Here is a 16,804-nt window from a genome sequence, read left to right as displayed (position 1 = left end):
GAGCAGCGCATGCGGAGTAGGGGGAGGGGGCGGGGCCTGTTCAAAACCCGCGCTCAGCTTGGAGCGGCACATGCGGAGTAGGTGGTGGGGGCGGGGCCTGTTCAGAGCCCGCGCTCACCTTGGAGCGGCGCCTGCAGTGTAGGGGGAGGGGCGGGGCCTGTTCAGAGCCCGCGCTCACCTTGGAGTGGCGCCTGCAGTGTAGGGGGAGGGGCGGGGCCTGTTCAGAGCCCGCGCTCACTTTGGAGAGACGCATGCGAAGTAGGGGGATGGGGCGGGGCCTGTTCAGAGCCCGCGCTCACCTTGGAGCGGCGCATGCGGAGTAGAGGAGGGGGTGGAGCCTGTTCAGAGCCTGCGCTCAGCTTGGAGTGGCGCATGCGGAGTAGGGGGTGGGGCGGGGCCTGTTCAGAGCACGCGCTGACCTTGGAGCGGCGCATGCAGTGTAGGGGGAGGGGCGGGGCCTGTTCAGAGCCCTCGCTCACTTTGGAGAGGCGTAGGGGGATGGGGCGGGCCTGTTCAGAGCCCGCGCTCACCTTGGAGCGGCCCATGCGGAGTAGGGGGAGGGGGCAGGGCCTGTTCAGAGCCTGCGCTCACCTTGGAGCGGCGCATGCGGAGTAGGGGAGGGGGCGGGGCCTGTTCAGAGCCCGCGCTCACCTTGGAGCGGTGCATGCGGAGTAGGGGGAGGGGGCGGGGCCTGTTCAGAGCCCGCGCTCACCTTGGAGCGGTGCATGCGGAGTAGGGGGAGGGGGCGGGGCCTGTTCAGAGCTCACCTCCAACAATGGGAACAACAACAACCTGTATTTCTATAGCGCCTTTAACGTAGGAAATCGTCCCAAGGCGCTGCACAGGAGTATTGTAAGACTTTGAAAAATGTGACCCCGAGCCACAGAAGGAGAAATTAGGGCAGATGGCCAAACGCTTGGTCACAGAGGTGGGTTTTGATCAGCTATGATCTCGTTGAATGGCGGAGCAGGCTCGAGGGGCCGAATGGCCGACTCCTGCTCCTATTTTCTATGAAAGGGAGGCGGAGAGGTTCAGGGAGGGAATTCCAGAGCTTAGGGCCGAGGCAACAGAAGACACGGCCACCGATGGTGCAGCGATTATAATCAGGGATGCTCAAGAGGGCAGAATTGGAGGAACGCAGATGTCTCGGGGGGGAGGAGGTTGTTTTCTTGGATGTGCACTTGAAGTGCCATAACCTACAAGACTACGGACCAAGTGCTGGAAAGTGGGATTAGTGTGGATAGCACTTAATTGGCCGGCATGGACAAGATGGGCCGAATGGCCTCCTTCTGTGCCGTAATTTTTCTGTGATTCTATCGCGGGCGGCGGGTGGTTGTGAGGCTGAAGGGAATAACTAAGATAGGGAGGGGCGAGGCCATGGAGGGATTTGAAAACAAGGATGAGAATTTTGAAATCGAAGCACTGCTTAACCGGGAGCCAATGTAGGTCAGCGAGCACAGGGGTGATGGGTGAACGGGACTTGGCGTTGAGTTACGACACGGGTAGTTTTGGATCACCTCAAGTTTACATAGGGTAGAATGTGGGAGGCCAGCCAGGAGTGCGTTGGAATAGTCGAATCTCGAGGTAATAAAGGCCCGGGTGAGGGTTTCAGCAGCGGATGAGCTGAGGCAGGGGCGGAGACGGGCCATGTTACCGAGGTGGAAATAGGCGGTCTTTGTTATGCTGCGGATATGTGTTCGGAAGCTCATTTCAGGGTCAGATATGACACCGAGGTTGTGAACAGTGTGGTTCAGCCTCAGAGAGATGTTAGGGAGAGGGATGGAGCCAGTGGCTAGGGAACAGAGTTTGTGGCAGGGACCGAAAACAATTGCTTCAGTCTTCCCAATATTTAATTGGAGAAAATTTCTGCTCACCCAGAACTGGATTAGAGATCGTGGAGGGGTCGTGAGAAGTGGTGGTGAGGTAGAGCTGGGTGTCATCAGCGTACATGTGGAAACTGACGCTGTGTTTTCAGATGTCACCAAGGGGCAGCATTTAGATGAGAAATAGGAGGGGCCCAAGGATAGATCCTTGGGGGACACCAGAGGTAACGATGCGGGAGCGGGAAGAGAAGCCATTGCAGGTGATTCTGTGGCTACGATTCGATAGATAAGAATGGAACCAGGCGAGTGCAGTCCCACCCAGCTGGATGATGGTGGAGAGGCATTGGAGAAGGATGGAGTGGTCAACCGTGTCAAAGACTGCAGACAAGTCACGAAGGATGAGGAGGGATAGTTTACCTTTGTCACAGTCACAAAGGATGTCATTTGATGAGACTTGATTTGACTTCAGGGCCAAGTCAGTGAGGTGGATTGGGCTGTTTCTGGCCCGCTGGTTATTGTGGGCACGGCTGGACACCAGTGGGACCGGCTCTGCCCTGTTTGTTCTTTGAGGCAATATTAGCCAAATAAAATTCATGCTTCCCCCTTACCCTTTCTACACTCCTTTTACAGGGTTTTAGAAGTGGAGCATTTACAGACAGGAAGCTCAAACCAAACATCACATCAAATTCTGACAGAGCTACGCGATTCATCAGGACCTGATTCAATCGCTCCTTGAATCTGCTGGCACCCCTGTGAGTTCACACTGATTAGAGACCGTTTAAATGTTCTGAAAGAGCTTCAAAATCTACAAATACCTGAAGCGACACCAGTGCCTACACACTGGGGGAAACCCGGGCCCCGTGTGTGGAAGGGAGTCACTCAGCCATCCACTTCGATGATACACCAGCAAGTTCACATGAGGGAGAGACCTTTAACCCGCTCCGTGTGTGGGAAGGGATTAATTGCACCCTCCATGCTGCTGAGACACCAGCTTGTCCACACCGATGGGAGACCTTTGACCTGCTCTGTGTTTTTGAAGTGATTCTCTCATTCTTCCACCCTCCTGAGACACCAGCTTGTTCACAGTGATGAGATTAAATGTTCTGTCTGTGGGAAGAGATTTAAAAGGTCCCAGGATCTGAAGAGACACCAGCTGGAGAGAGCAGGAGAGATTCTGTTCACCTGTTCCGTGTGTGGGAAGAGATTCACTCGGTCCTCGAATCTGCTGGCACACCAGCGAGTTCACACTGGGGAGAGGCCGGTGAAACATTCCAACTGTGGGAAAAGCTTTCAAATGTCCCAGGAGCTGAAGGGACACCAGCTGGAGAGAACAGGAGAGAGACGATTCACCTGCTCCGTGTGTGGGAAGGGATTCACTCGGTCATCCAACCTACTGACACACCAGCGATATCACACTGATGAGAGACCATTTAAATGTTCTGACTGTGGGAAGAGCTTTAAAACCTCTGGGGATCTGAAGCAACACCAGCAAGTTCACACCAATGAGAGACCGTTTACATGTTCTGTTTGTGGGATGAGCTTTAAAACCTCTGGGGATCTGAAGCAACACCAGCGAGTTCACACTGGGGAGAGGCCATTCACCTGCTCCGTGTGTGGGAAGGGATTCACTCAGTCATCAAGCCTGGTGAGACACCAGCAAGTTCACACTGATGAGAGACCATTTAAATGTTCTGACTGTAGTAAGAGCTTTAAATATTCGAAGAACCTGAAGAGACACCAGCTGGAAAAAAAAGGAAAGAGACTGTTTACCTGCTCCGTGTGTGGGAAAGGATTCACTCGGTCATCAGACCTACTGAGACACCAGCGAGTTCACATTGGTCTGTAGCGCAGGGCCCTGTAGACAGCTGGGGTTACATGAACATGGAATGGATGAATGTTTTATAAATTCTTGTACTGCTGTTTAATCTTTAAGACTGTTGTGCTGATGATTCCCTTCGATTGACTGTTCATGGTGTTCCATAGAATGTACAGCACAGAAACAGTCCATTCGGCCCAACTGGTCCATGCCGGGGTTTATGCTCCACACGAGCCTCCTCCGACATATCCTCCTATGTTTATCTGGCTTCTCCTTAAATACATCTATGTCGTTCACCTCAACTACTCCTTGTGGGAGTGAGTTCCACATTCTCATCACTCTCTGTGTAAAGAAGTTTCTCCTGAATTCCCTCCTGGATTTATCAGTGACTTTTATATTTAGAGCCACATAATTATGATGAGATTCTGTTAAGCTGACCAGTATTTTGTACTTTGTCTTTTTCTGATGAATGAAACATTACTGAGCCTCTGTACCCGTGTTATGCGATGAAGTGCCAGACAAGTGAAGGCACAACGTCTGGGTGTGAATCTAATAATAACCTCACGGACCATATAGGTGTGATAACCAGATGGGCTTGTGGTTATAGTCTGGTCACAGATGGACTAAATTCCCTGAATTAGCAGGAGTTCAGGAGGCGGTCAACAGACGGGTCCAAACAATCCCATTTCCTGAGCGGTAACCAAGCTTGTGTATAAGAACAGGCCACTTAAGCCGTTGTCAGTTGGAACAGACTCGAGAAGATCGCGCGTGAATCCACTGTACTTCTATTCTCCAGATTGAGGGAATTATCACCCGATCTGTGTTATGCAGCGATCTTAATAAAGTCTGGAGAGACAATTTGTGTTCTTGTGAGCTTGATTATCTGGTATCCGAAAACCTGGGACTCCCGATCATTAGAGTCAACCTCAGTGTGTGGAAAGGGATTCCCTGGTGTATCCCACCCGCTGACACACCAGAGTGTCCACAGTGTGACTGCGGTGGGTCGATTCCACTGTTTCCGATGCCTTTAATCACATCCAGGAGGGAACCGTGTTAATTCAGGCAACTGGGGCTTGTTAATGTTAAGAGCCCCCAATAACTGGGCTGGATTTAAAGATTATTCCCTGTTCTCTCAGTACTAGTGAGCAGAGAGAAGCTGATGTTATAGAATCATAGAGCACAGTGGGATGCCTTTTGGCCCATTGTGCTGGTGCCGGCTCTCTGAAAGAGCGATGCAATTAGTCCCACTACCCTGCTCTTTCCCCACAGCCCTGCAAATTTCTGCTTTTAGTATATATCCAATTCCCTTTTGAAAGTTACTATTGAATCTGCTTCCACCTCCCATTCAGGCAGTGCATTCCAGATCATCACAATTCGCTGTGTAAAAAAAGTCTCCTCATTTCCTCTCTCGATTCTTTTGCCAATGATCTGAAATCTGTGTCCTCTCGTTACCGACCCTCCTGCCAGTGACAACAGCTTCTCCTTGTTTGCTCGATCAAAACCCCTCATAATTTTGAGCACCTCGATCACAGCGCCACTTAACCGTCTCTGCTCCAAGTTATATTGCAAGTGTTTTGTGAATTGTTGCTGTGATCGAGGTGCTGGATGTCTGTGCCTGGGGAATGGGACATTCTATCCTCGTGAGCACCGAGTGTCAGCATCCAGCAATCTCTGGTCAGGGACTGTCTTTTTAAACTGCCTCACCTGAGTTTTTTGACTCCCTGATTTCATTATTAAACATTTCAGAGTTTTTGCAGAGTGACCAAGGCTGAACAGATAAATGTGAGGTATTACATTTTGGTAGGAAGAATGGGGGGGTCACTTATCACTTGGAGGGTGCGAGTCTAGGTGGGGTAGAGGAACAAAGGGATCTCGGAGTACAAATACACAAATTACTAAAAGTTGTGACACAGGTTAGCAAGGCCATAAAAAAAAGCAAACCAAGCACTAGGGTTTATTTTTAGAGGGATAGAATTGAAAAGTAGTGAAGTTATGCTAAACCTGTATCGAACCTTAGTTAGACCACACTTAGAGTACTGCGTACAGTTCTGGTCACCATATTATAAAAAGGATATAGAGGCACTGGAGAGGGTGCAGAGAAGATTTACAAGGATGATACCAGAAATGCGAGGGTATACATATCAGGAAAGGATGAACAGGCTGGGTCTCTTTTCTCTTGAAAACAGAAGGCTGAGGGGTGACCTAATAGAGGTCTTTAAAATTATGAAAAATTTTGATAGAGTGGATACAGAGAGAATGTTTCCACTTGTGGGGAAGAGCATAACTAGAGGCCTCAATATAAGATAGTCACCAAGAAATCCAATAGGGAATTCAGAAGAAACTTCTTTACCCAGAGAGTGGTGAGAATGTGGAACTCGCTGCCACAGGGAGTGGTTGAAGCGAATAGTATCGATGTATTTAAGGGGAGGCTAGACAAGCATATGAGGGAGAAGGGAATCGAGGGTTATGCTGATAGATTTAGATGAAGAAAGACGGGAGGAGGCTCGAGTGGAGCATAAACACCGGCATGGACTGGTTGGGCCGAATGGCCTGTTTCTGTGCCGTATATCCGATGTAATCCTATGTCAAGTATCCCAGCTGGCTTAGCTCCAGGCACTTTAGCTCAGTGGGCAGCACTCTCACCTCTGAGTCAGAAGGTCGTGGGTTCAAGTCCCAGTCCAGAGACTTGAGCATAAAAATCTAGGCTGACACTCCAGTACTGAGGGAGTGCTGCACTGTCAGAGGTGCCGTCTTTTGGATGAGATGTTAAACCGAGGCCCCCGTCTGCTCTTTCAGGTGGATGTAAAAGGTCCCATGGCACTACATTGAAGAAGAGCAGGGGAGTTCTCCCCGGTGTCCTGGGGCCAATATTTATCCCTCAATCAACATCACTGAAATAGATTATCTGGTCATTGTCACATTGCTGTTTGTGGGAGCTTGCTGTGCGCCAATTGGCTGCCGTGTTTCCTACATTACAACAGTGACTACACTTCAGAAGTACTTCATTGGCTGTAAAGCGCTCTGAGACATCCTGAGGTTGTGAAAGGTGCTATATAAATGCAAGTCTTTCTTTCTCAGCAAGAGGGCGAGTGTCAGTGGTTGGAGGGAGGAGCTCAGTGTTGTCACTGGGTGGACACAGACAGATTGAAGCTAAAAGACAGAGAATGCTGAAGTTTGGAATGATAACACCCAAAGTCAGGAGATGAGCCCTTTGCCTAGATAAGGGATGTGGTTGCTAAGAGACCCACAGACCTAATAACACTGCAAACTGCTCAGGCAGCAGACTTGTTGCAACATGTGAGGTCACGAGTGAGTTGGTGCCCAGACAACAGAGGCTTGGGCATTCCTGAGAGAGACAAACTGGTTCTGTAACCGGGAGAACAGGTTGAGGGAGTCACCCTACGTGGGACGGCTCGTCTGAGGTGTTAACACAGAGTCAGCTTGGGAATGGGATGATCAATGAATCATAGAAGCATAGAAATTTACAGCACAGAAGGAGGCCATTCGGCCCATCTTGTCCGTGCCGGCCGACAAAGAGCTATCCACCCTAATCCCACTTTCCAGCACTTGGTCCGTAGCCTTGTAGGTTACGGCACTTCAAGTACATATCTGTTAGGGTGAAAATTATATAGCTTAAAGCAGCAACATAAAGAATTAAAGAATGTTTTGTAAGAAGTGAACTTGTAAATAAGAAACAAGACAAAACAAACTCAGCTTAAGAGGGGGCGGCTCAGCTCGGGACACAAACTGTAATTCCCCCTTAGGCTTTACGACATTAGCTGCCCTCATTTTGTGTTAAATTCACAAAGCTTCCATCTTTGTCCCATGAGGATTCCCCATAGTATGTCTAAGTGCTGTTGTGGTGGGCAAGGGGCAGGAATTAACTGTTTGTGTCTGTTCCCATTAAAACCATTGTGCTTGACATTAATGGAATTGAGGAATAGTCGACATTTTTAAGTAGTTTCTTGCCAGATTGAGGGTAGGCAAGATAATTGATAGAAGGCCTCCAATCAAATTACATCAGTGCCCTTCAGCCAGTCAGATTAATGTGTTCAAATGAGGCAAAATAAAATGAACAGTTATTGAATGTGGGAAACACTAAATATTTCACATTTATTCAGTGGTGCAGCCTTCTGTAAACTATTTGCTGGAAGCCCTTTGGATGTATTAATGTAATTCTACTATTCTATAATGCAGAGCCGATGAATCAGAATTGTGAGTATTGATGAGTTACAGTAATTGGTAGCTGCAAAACTGCCCATTTTGTAATTAACCATTAAAAAGTGCCCAAAGTTCTGGAAGGTTCCATATCATTTTATGTTGCCAAACTAGTATCCTGTGAGGACCGGGGAGTTGTTGCTGGGGGAGCGAGATTGGTTGAAGACACCTGTGTGTAATATTTTGCGAGAATGTATAAAAGAAGTTTCAATACCTTGTTGCTAAGGGAACGTGATTGGGTGAGGACAAGAGAATTGTTGCTGGGGGAGAATGTTGTCAATTTCTGTCCTGGACTCTCAGTGATGGCTTTTGGAAACTCCTTTCACCGGCTGTGAGAAGGGCAGGATTGACAGACGGGGAAACTCAAACCAAACTTCACATCAAGATCTCCGAGAGTCACTCCATTCGTCAGGACCTGAAATTCATCGGCCTTTTGAGTGCGGAAGGAGAAATGTTTGGGAGGTAAGTAGCATGGAGTCCAGTTCTACGGAGTACTGCTTCTACAGAGTACTTAACTCGGGAATTGGGTGAGTGAGCGAATTCGATGAGGTGGGGGTAAGAGGTGCTGCTTGATACGTGAAAAAATATAAACAACTCGGGTTTAATTAGGACTGTGGGCTAAGTTACAGTAAAGACCTAAAGCATATAGCTAAATGTAATAAATTAAACAAGGTTATTACCGAGATTAAAAACTATTAATAGACAATTGGGTATTTCAAAACTTGAAAACCTAATTAGTTAAATAAAATACAATAGAGATGGCCGGGCAGGTGATGTGTTGCAGCTGTAGCATGTGGGAGCTGGTGGACCCCAGTGTGATCCACAGCAACCACATAGAGTCATAGAGGCACAGAAGGAGGCCATTCGGCCCATCCAGTCCGTGCCGGCTCTCTGTAGAACAATCCAGTTATTCCCATTCCCCCGCTCTATCCCCGTAGCCCTGCAAGTTTATTTCCCTCAAGTGCCTATCCAGTCTCCCCTTGAAAACATTGAGTGTCTCCGCTTCCACCACTTCCGTCGGCAGCGAGTTCCAGGTCCTCACCACCCGCTGTGTAAAAAAGTTTTAAATGCTTCTTGAATGTTGTGAGGGTTCCTGCCTCTACCACCCTTTCAGGCAGTGAGTTCCAGATTCCAACCTCCCTCTGGGTGAAAAAGTTTTTCCTCAAATCCCCTCTAAACCTCCTGCCCCTTACCTTGAATCTATGCCCCCTGGTTATTGACCCCTCTACTAAGGGGAAAAGTTCCTTTCTATCTACCCTATCTATGCCCCTCATAATTTTGTACACCTCAATCAGGTCCCCCCTCAGCCTTCTCTGCTCCAAGGAAAACAACCCCAGCCTGTCCAGTCTTTCTTCATAGCTGAAGCACTCCAGCCCAGGTAACACCCTGGTGAATCTCCTCTGCACCCTCTCCAATGTAATCACATCCTTCCTACCTGGACCACACTTCCTCCCACCCCTCTTCCTGTAAGGACTCTATTCCATTCTCCCAGTTTCTCCGTCTCCGCCGTATCTGCTCCGATGATGCCACCTTCCACACCAGTGCTTCAGACATGTCTTCCTTTTTCCGCAACCGAGGATTCCCCTCTACCGTGGTTGACATTGCCCTCGACCGTGTCAGTTCTGTCTCCCGCACTTCTGCCCTCACCCCTGCCCCTCCCTCCCGGAACCACGATAGGGTTCCCCTTGTCCTCACCTTTCACCCCACCAGCCTCCACATTCAACGGATCATCCTCCGGCATTTCTGCTACCTCCAAAGTGATCCCACCACCAAACGTATCTTCCCCTCCCCTCCCCTTTCAGCATTCCGCAGGGACCGCTCCCTCCGAGACACCCTAGTCCACTCCTCTATCACCCCAAACAGCCCTTCCCCTTCCTTCCCGTGCAAGCGGAGGAGATGTAACACCTGCCCCTATACCTCCCCCCTTCCCACTGTCCAGGGCCCCAAACACCCCTTCCAGGTGAAACAGCGATTTACTTGTACTTCTCGCAATCTAGTATACTGTGTTCGCTGCTCACGATGCGGTCTCCTCTACATTGGGGAGACCAAACGCAGATTGGGTGACCGCTTTGCGGAACACCTCCGTTCAGTCCGTAAGGGTGACCCCGAGCTTCCGGTCGCCTGTCATTTTAATTCACCGCTCCATTCCCACTCGGACCTCACCGTCCTTGGCCTCTTGTATTGTTCCACGGAAGCTCAACGTAAACTCGAGAAACAGCACCTCATCTTCCGATTAGGCAGTCTGCAGCCTTCCGGACTCAATATCGAGTTCAACAATTTCAGATCATAAGCTCGGCCCCCATTTCATTTTTTCTTGTAATTTTTCCACTCCTTTCCCCCCCCCCCCCGCCCTTTCCTTTTGTTTCTCTCTCACACCTGGCAGCTATCTTTTGCCCTGCCAGTACACTTTACACCTAATCTCAGCCTATTACCATCTCGTTTAGCTTCTAATCTCTTTTACTTCTTTTGTTTCTTTTATTCTTTTGTCCGATCGCAGCGCAGCCTCCGATCTATCTTTTCTTTCCAGTTTTGAAGAAGGGTTCGACCCGAAACGTCAACTCAAATTTCTCTACACGGATGTTGCCTGACCTGCGGAGTTTTTCCAGCATTTTCTGTTGTTATTTCACATCCTTCCTATAGTGTGGCGACCAGAACTGCACACAGTATTCCAGCTGTGGCCTAACTAGCGTTTTGTACAGCTCCATCATAACCTCCCTGCTCTTGCCTTCATTAGCTGAGGCATAGAATATAAGTATCCCATAAGCCTTTTTAACCACCTTATCTACCTGTCCTGCTGCCTTCAGGGATCTATGTACATGCACACCAAGGTCCCTCTGATCCTCTGTCCTTCCTAGGGTCCTACCATTCATTGTGTATTCCCTTGCCTTGTTAGTCCTCCCAAAATGCAACATCTCACACTTTTCAGGGTTAAATTCCATTTGCCACTGTTCTGCCCATCTGACCAATCTGTCTATATCGTCCTGTAGCCTGAGGCTTCCCTCCTCGCTATTTACCACTCCACCAATTTTTGTGTCATCTGCAAACTTACTGATCATACCTCCTACATTCATATCTAAATCATTAATGTACACTACAAACAGCAAAGGACCCAGCACTGATTCCTGCGGTACACCACTGGACACAGGCTTCCAGTCACAAAAACAACCTTCAACCATCATCCTCTGCTTCCTGCCACTAAGCCAATTTTGGATCCAATGTGCCAAATTGCCCTGGATCCCATGGGTTCTTACCTTCTTGACCAGTCTCCCATGTGGGACTTTGTCAAAAGCCTTACTGAAGTCCATGTAAACTACATCAACTGCACTACCCTCATCCACACACCTAGTCACCCCCTCAAAAAATTCAATCAAATTGGTTAGACATGATCTCCCCGACACAGAATTTTTTCCAATAATTTCCCTACCACTGATGTTCGGCTCACTGGCCAGTAATTCCCAGGTTTATCCCTACTACCCTTCTTGAATAATGGTACTACGTTAGCTGTTCTCCAGTCCTCTGGCGCCTCCCCTGTAGCCAGAGAGGTTCTGAAAATTTGTGTCAGAGCCCCTGCAATCTCCTCCCTTGCCTCACCCAGCAGCCTGGGATACATCCCGTCAGGGTCTGGGGATTTATCCACTTTTAAGCCCGTTAAAACCACTAGTACCTCCTCCCTCTCAATACTAATTTGTTCAAGTATATCACAATCCCCCTGCCTGATTTCTATGCCTACATCATCCTTCTCTATAGTGAACACAGATGCAAAATATTCATTTAAAACCCCACCTATATCTTCTGGTTCTACACACAGATTGCTACTTTGGTCCCTATTCTTTCCCTGGTTATCCTCTTGCCCTTAATATACTTATAAAACACCTTGGGATTTTCCTTTATTTTGCCCACCAGTGTTATTTCATGCCCCCTCTTCGCTCTCCTAATTTCTTTTTTAAGTACCCCCCTGCACTTTCTATACTCCTCTAGGGCTTCCACTGTTTTTAGCCCTTTGTATCTGCCAAAAGCCTCCCTTTTTTCTAATCCATTCTCATATATCCCTTAACATCCAGGGTTCCCTGGGCTTGTTGGTCCCACCCTTGACCTTTACGGGAACATGTTGCCATTGTACTCTCTCTATTTCCTTTCTGAAAGACTCCCACTGCTCTGATGTGGATTTTCCTACAAGTAGCGGATCCCAGTCCACTTTGGCCAGATCCTGCCTTATCATATTAAAATCGGCCTTCCCCCAATTTAGAACCTTTATTTCTGGTCCATCTTTGTCCTTTTCCATGACTACCTTAAATCTCACCGAATTATGGTCACTGTCACCAAAATGCTCTCCTACTAACACTTCTACCACACGCCCGGCTAGATTCCCTAGAATTAGGTCCACTACCGCCCCCTCTGTTGTAGGACTTTCTACATGCTGGCTCAAAAAGCTCTCCTGGATGCACTTTAAGAATTCCGCACCCTCTGAGCCTTTCACACAGATGAATGCTGGAGGAGGGGTGTGTCTAAAGTAAAAAGGCGGAGGTTGTGAATATTTATTTTATATTTAATCATATTTTCTAAAGTATTGTCTTATTTTAAATTAAATTGAAAAGGGCTTATTTTTAGCCCACCATCATTATGGTTCTCCAGCCCAGAATACTGGTGGAGGCCTTTCAGCTCCATCGATGCCCGTTCTGCAATTCAATCAGAACATGGCTGATCCGTACCTCGACTCCAGTAACCCCCCCTTTGCTCCATATCCCTCGATACACTTACCCAACAACCATGTATCCATCTCAGCCTGGAACATTTCTATTGACCCCCCGCCCCCACCAGCTTCCATATCCACTATGCTAGCTCTTTTATTTAAACAGGACCTTTGTACCCTCGGAAAAGAGTTACTGGGACTTTGATTATCTGAGCCTCCACATTTAAAAAGGACCCATCAGCCATTCATTATTTTCGCCACAGTTGAATATTTCACATTTTTTATACTGCTACTAAGGGGTTAACTCCTAATGTCACACGAAGCATTTTTCAACAGGAAGGAATTCAGCTCAATCCTGACAAGGAGGAACGATCAGAGGCTGGGTATTCTGCAGCCAGTGGCTCACCTCCTGACTCCCAAAAGCCTCTCTGCCACCTACATGTCAGGAGTATATTTATACAGTGCTTTCTTATCAAACTGGAACTGGCATTGCCTAATGTGGTAGTCGCTGGTTACTGCATCGTCCAGAGACACAAGTCGACAGTTTCTTCAACATACATCAACAACGTTAGATGCACGTAAAAGTACCGTGGCCTTGCTGTGGTAAGCAGAACCCTTCTAGTCTGCAGACATTCTTATCATAATATAACATTTCTAATCTAAACATTCTATTCTGAAAATATCCAAGGGTGGTTGGTTGCTAAGTGATATCTGTATATCTCCCTCTCTCTCTAATACTAACCACATTTTTCTCTATATCGAATGAACTAAACACAAACACCTTTCAGAAGCTAATTAACCGAGTTCCATGTACCAACATTGATTGAAGGATAAATATTGGCCAAGACATTGGGGATAACACTCCTGCTCTTCTTCGAAATAGTGCCATGGGATCATTTATGTCCAACTGTGAGAGCAGACAGGGCCTCGGTTTAACATCTCATTGGAAAGACAGCACCTCCGACAGTGCAGCACTCCCTCAGCACTGCACTGGAGTGTCAGCCTAGATTTTTGTGCTCAAGTCTCTGGAGTGGGACTCAGAGGCAAGAGTGCTACCTACTGACCACAGCTCACAGTTAAATTATTGAAAGGACGGGGAATGTATGTAACAAGTCATCCTGAAGAAGGAGCAGCGCTCCGAAAGCTTGTGATTTCAAATAAAGCTGTTGGACTATAACCTGGTGTTGTGTGACTTCTTACATTTGTCCACCCCAGTCCAACTCCGGCATCTCCACACCACAGCTTATTGTAGAAACAGGGACTCAATAGACTGTGTGTTTCAAACAAAGCTGATTTATTTATAAAGAATATTAAAATCCAGCCCAGTTATTGGGGTTTTAACATTAACAAGCCCCAGTTGCCTGAATTAACATGGTTCAGTCCTGGATGTGATTAAAGGCATTGGAAACAGTGGAATCGACCCACCGCAGTCACACTGTGGACACTCTGGTGTGTCAGCGGGTGGGATACACCAGGGAATCCCTTTCCACACACTGAGGTTGACCCTAATGATCGGGAGTCCCAGGGTTTCAGATACCAGATAATCAAGCTCACAGGAACACAGATTGTCTCTCCAGGCTTTATTAAGAGCGCTGCATAACACAGATCGGGTGATAATTCCCTCAATCTGGAGAATAGAAGTACAGTGGATTCACGCGCGATCTTCTCGAGTCTGTTCCAACTGACAACGGCTTAAGTGGCCTGTTCTTATACACAAGCTTGGTTACTGCTCAGGAAATGGGATTGTTTGGACCCGTCTGTTGACCGCCTCCTGAACTCCTGCTAATTCAGGGAATTTAGTCCATCCATGACCAGACTATAACCACAAGCCCGTCTGGTTATCACACCTATACGGTCCATGAGGTTATTATTAGATTCACACCCAGACGTTGTGCCTTCACTTGTCTGGCACTTCATCCCATAACACGGGTACAGGGGCTCAGTAATGTTGCATTCATCAGAAAAAGACAAAGAACAACAACACACCGGTCAGCTTAACAAAATCTCATCATATTTATGTGGCTATAAATATAAAAGTCACTAATAAATCCAGGAGGGAATTCAGGGGAAATGTCTTTACCCAGAGAATGGTGAGAATGGGGAACTCACTACCACAGGGAGTAGTTGAGGTGAACAGCACAGATGCATTTATGGGGAAGCCACACAAGGGAGAAAGGAATGGGAGGATATGTTGATCGGGTTAATTGAAGTAGGGTGGGTGTGGGGCATAAACACTGGCATGGACCAGTTGGGCCGAATGGCCTGTTTCTGTGCTGTACATTCTATGTAACACCATGAACTGTCAATCGAAGGGAATCATCAGCACAACAACCTTAAAGATTAAACAGCAGTACAAGAATTTCAAAACATTCATCCATTCCATGTTCATGATGCCCCCGCTGTCTGCAGGGCCCTGCACTACAGATCAATGTGAGCTCGCTGGTGTCTCTTCAGGTTCCCGGAGCTTTTAAAGCTCTTACAACATAAGTAGTAGGAGCAGGAGTAGGCCATATGGCCCCTCTGGCCTGCTCCACCATTCAATAGGATCATGGCTGATCCGAACCTAGACTCACGTCCACTTCCCTGCCCGCTCCCCGTAACCCCTAATTCCCTTATCAGCTAGGAAACTGTCTATCTCCGTTTTATATTTATTTAATGTCGCAGCTTCCACAGCTCTCTGAGGTAGCAAATTCCATAGATTTACTACCCTCTGAGTGAAGACGTTTCTCCTCATCTCAGTTTTGAAAGGGCAGCCCCTTATTCTAAGATTATGCCCCCTCGTTCTAGTCTCACCCATCAGTGGAAACATCCTCCCCGCATCCACCTGATCAAGCCCCCTCACAATCTTATATGTTTCGATAAGGTCGCCTCTCATTCTTCTGAATTCCAATGAGTAGAGGCCCAACCTACTCAACCTTTCCTCATAAGTCAACCCCCTCATCTCCGGAATCAACCGAGTGAACCTTCTCTGAACTGCCTCGAGAGCAAGTATATCTTTTCTTAAATATGGAAACCAAAACTGTACGCAATATTCCAGGTGTGGCCTCACCAGTCCCCTGCAAAACAAAGCAAGACTTCCCTGCTTTTATACTCCATCCCCCTTGCAATAAAAGCCAAGATTCCATTGGCCTTCCTGATCACCTGCTGTACCTGCATACTAACCGTCTGTGTTTCATGCACCAGGACCCCCAGATCCCTTTGTACTGTAGCACTTTGCAGTTTCTCTCCATTTAGATAATAACTTGCTCTTTGATTTTTTTCTGCCAAAGTGCATAACCTCACACTTTCCAACATTGTATTCCATCTGCCAAATTTCTGCCCACTCACTTAGCCTGTCTATGTCCTTTTGCAGGTTTTTATGTCCTCCTCACTCAGAACATTTAAATGGTCTCTCATCAGTGTGAACTCGCTGGTGTCCCTTCAGCTCCCCAGAGGTTTTAAAGCTCTTCCCACAGACAGAACATGTAAATGGTCTCTCATCAGTGTGCACTTGCTGGTGTCCCTTCAGTTCCGCGGAGCTTTTAAAGCTCTTCCCACACACGGAGCAGGTGAACGGTCTCTCCCCAGTGTGAACTCGCTGGTGTTCGAGCAGAGTCGAGGACTGAGTGTATCCCTTCCCACACACGGAACAGGTGAACGGCCTCTCCCCAGTGTGAACTCGCTGGTGTTCGAGCAGATTCGAGGACTGAGTGAATCCCTTCCCACACACTGAGCAGGTGAACGGCCTCTCCCCAGTGTGAACTCGCTGGTGTCTCTTCAGCTCACCGGACCTTTTAAAGCTCTTCCCACAGACAGAACATGTAAATGGTCTCTCATCAGTGTGAACTCGTTGGTGTACCTTCAGTTCCGCGCAGCTTTTAAAGCTCTTCCCACAGTCAGAACATTTAAATGGTCTCTCATCAGTGTGAACTCGCTGGTGTAACTTCAGTTCCGTGGAGCTTTTAAAGCTCTTCCCACAGACAGGACATGTAAATGGTCTCTCATCAGTGTGAACTCGCTGGTCTACCTTCAGTTCCACGGAGCTTTTAAAGCTCTTCCCACAGTCAGAACATTTAAATGGTCTCTCATCAGTGTGAACTCGCTGGTGTGCCAGCAGATTCGAGGACCGAGTGAATCTCTTCCCACACACGGAGCAGGTGAACAGAATCTCTCCTGCTCTCTCCAGCTGGTGTCTCTTCAGATCCTGGGACCTGTTAAATCTCTTCCCACAGTCAGAACATTTAATGTGAACAAGCTGGTGTCTCAGGAGGGTGGCAG

Source organism: Somniosus microcephalus, unplaced genomic scaffold (assembly GCF_052327205.1).
Source record: "Somniosus microcephalus isolate GS21.2 unplaced genomic scaffold, FLI_Smic_1.0 scaffold108, whole genome shotgun sequence".
Taxonomy (NCBI): Eukaryota; Metazoa; Chordata; class Chondrichthyes; order Squaliformes; family Somniosidae; genus Somniosus; species Somniosus microcephalus.
The sequence above is the reverse complement of the archived record's forward strand: the minus strand, read 5'-3'. Positions refer to the sequence as shown.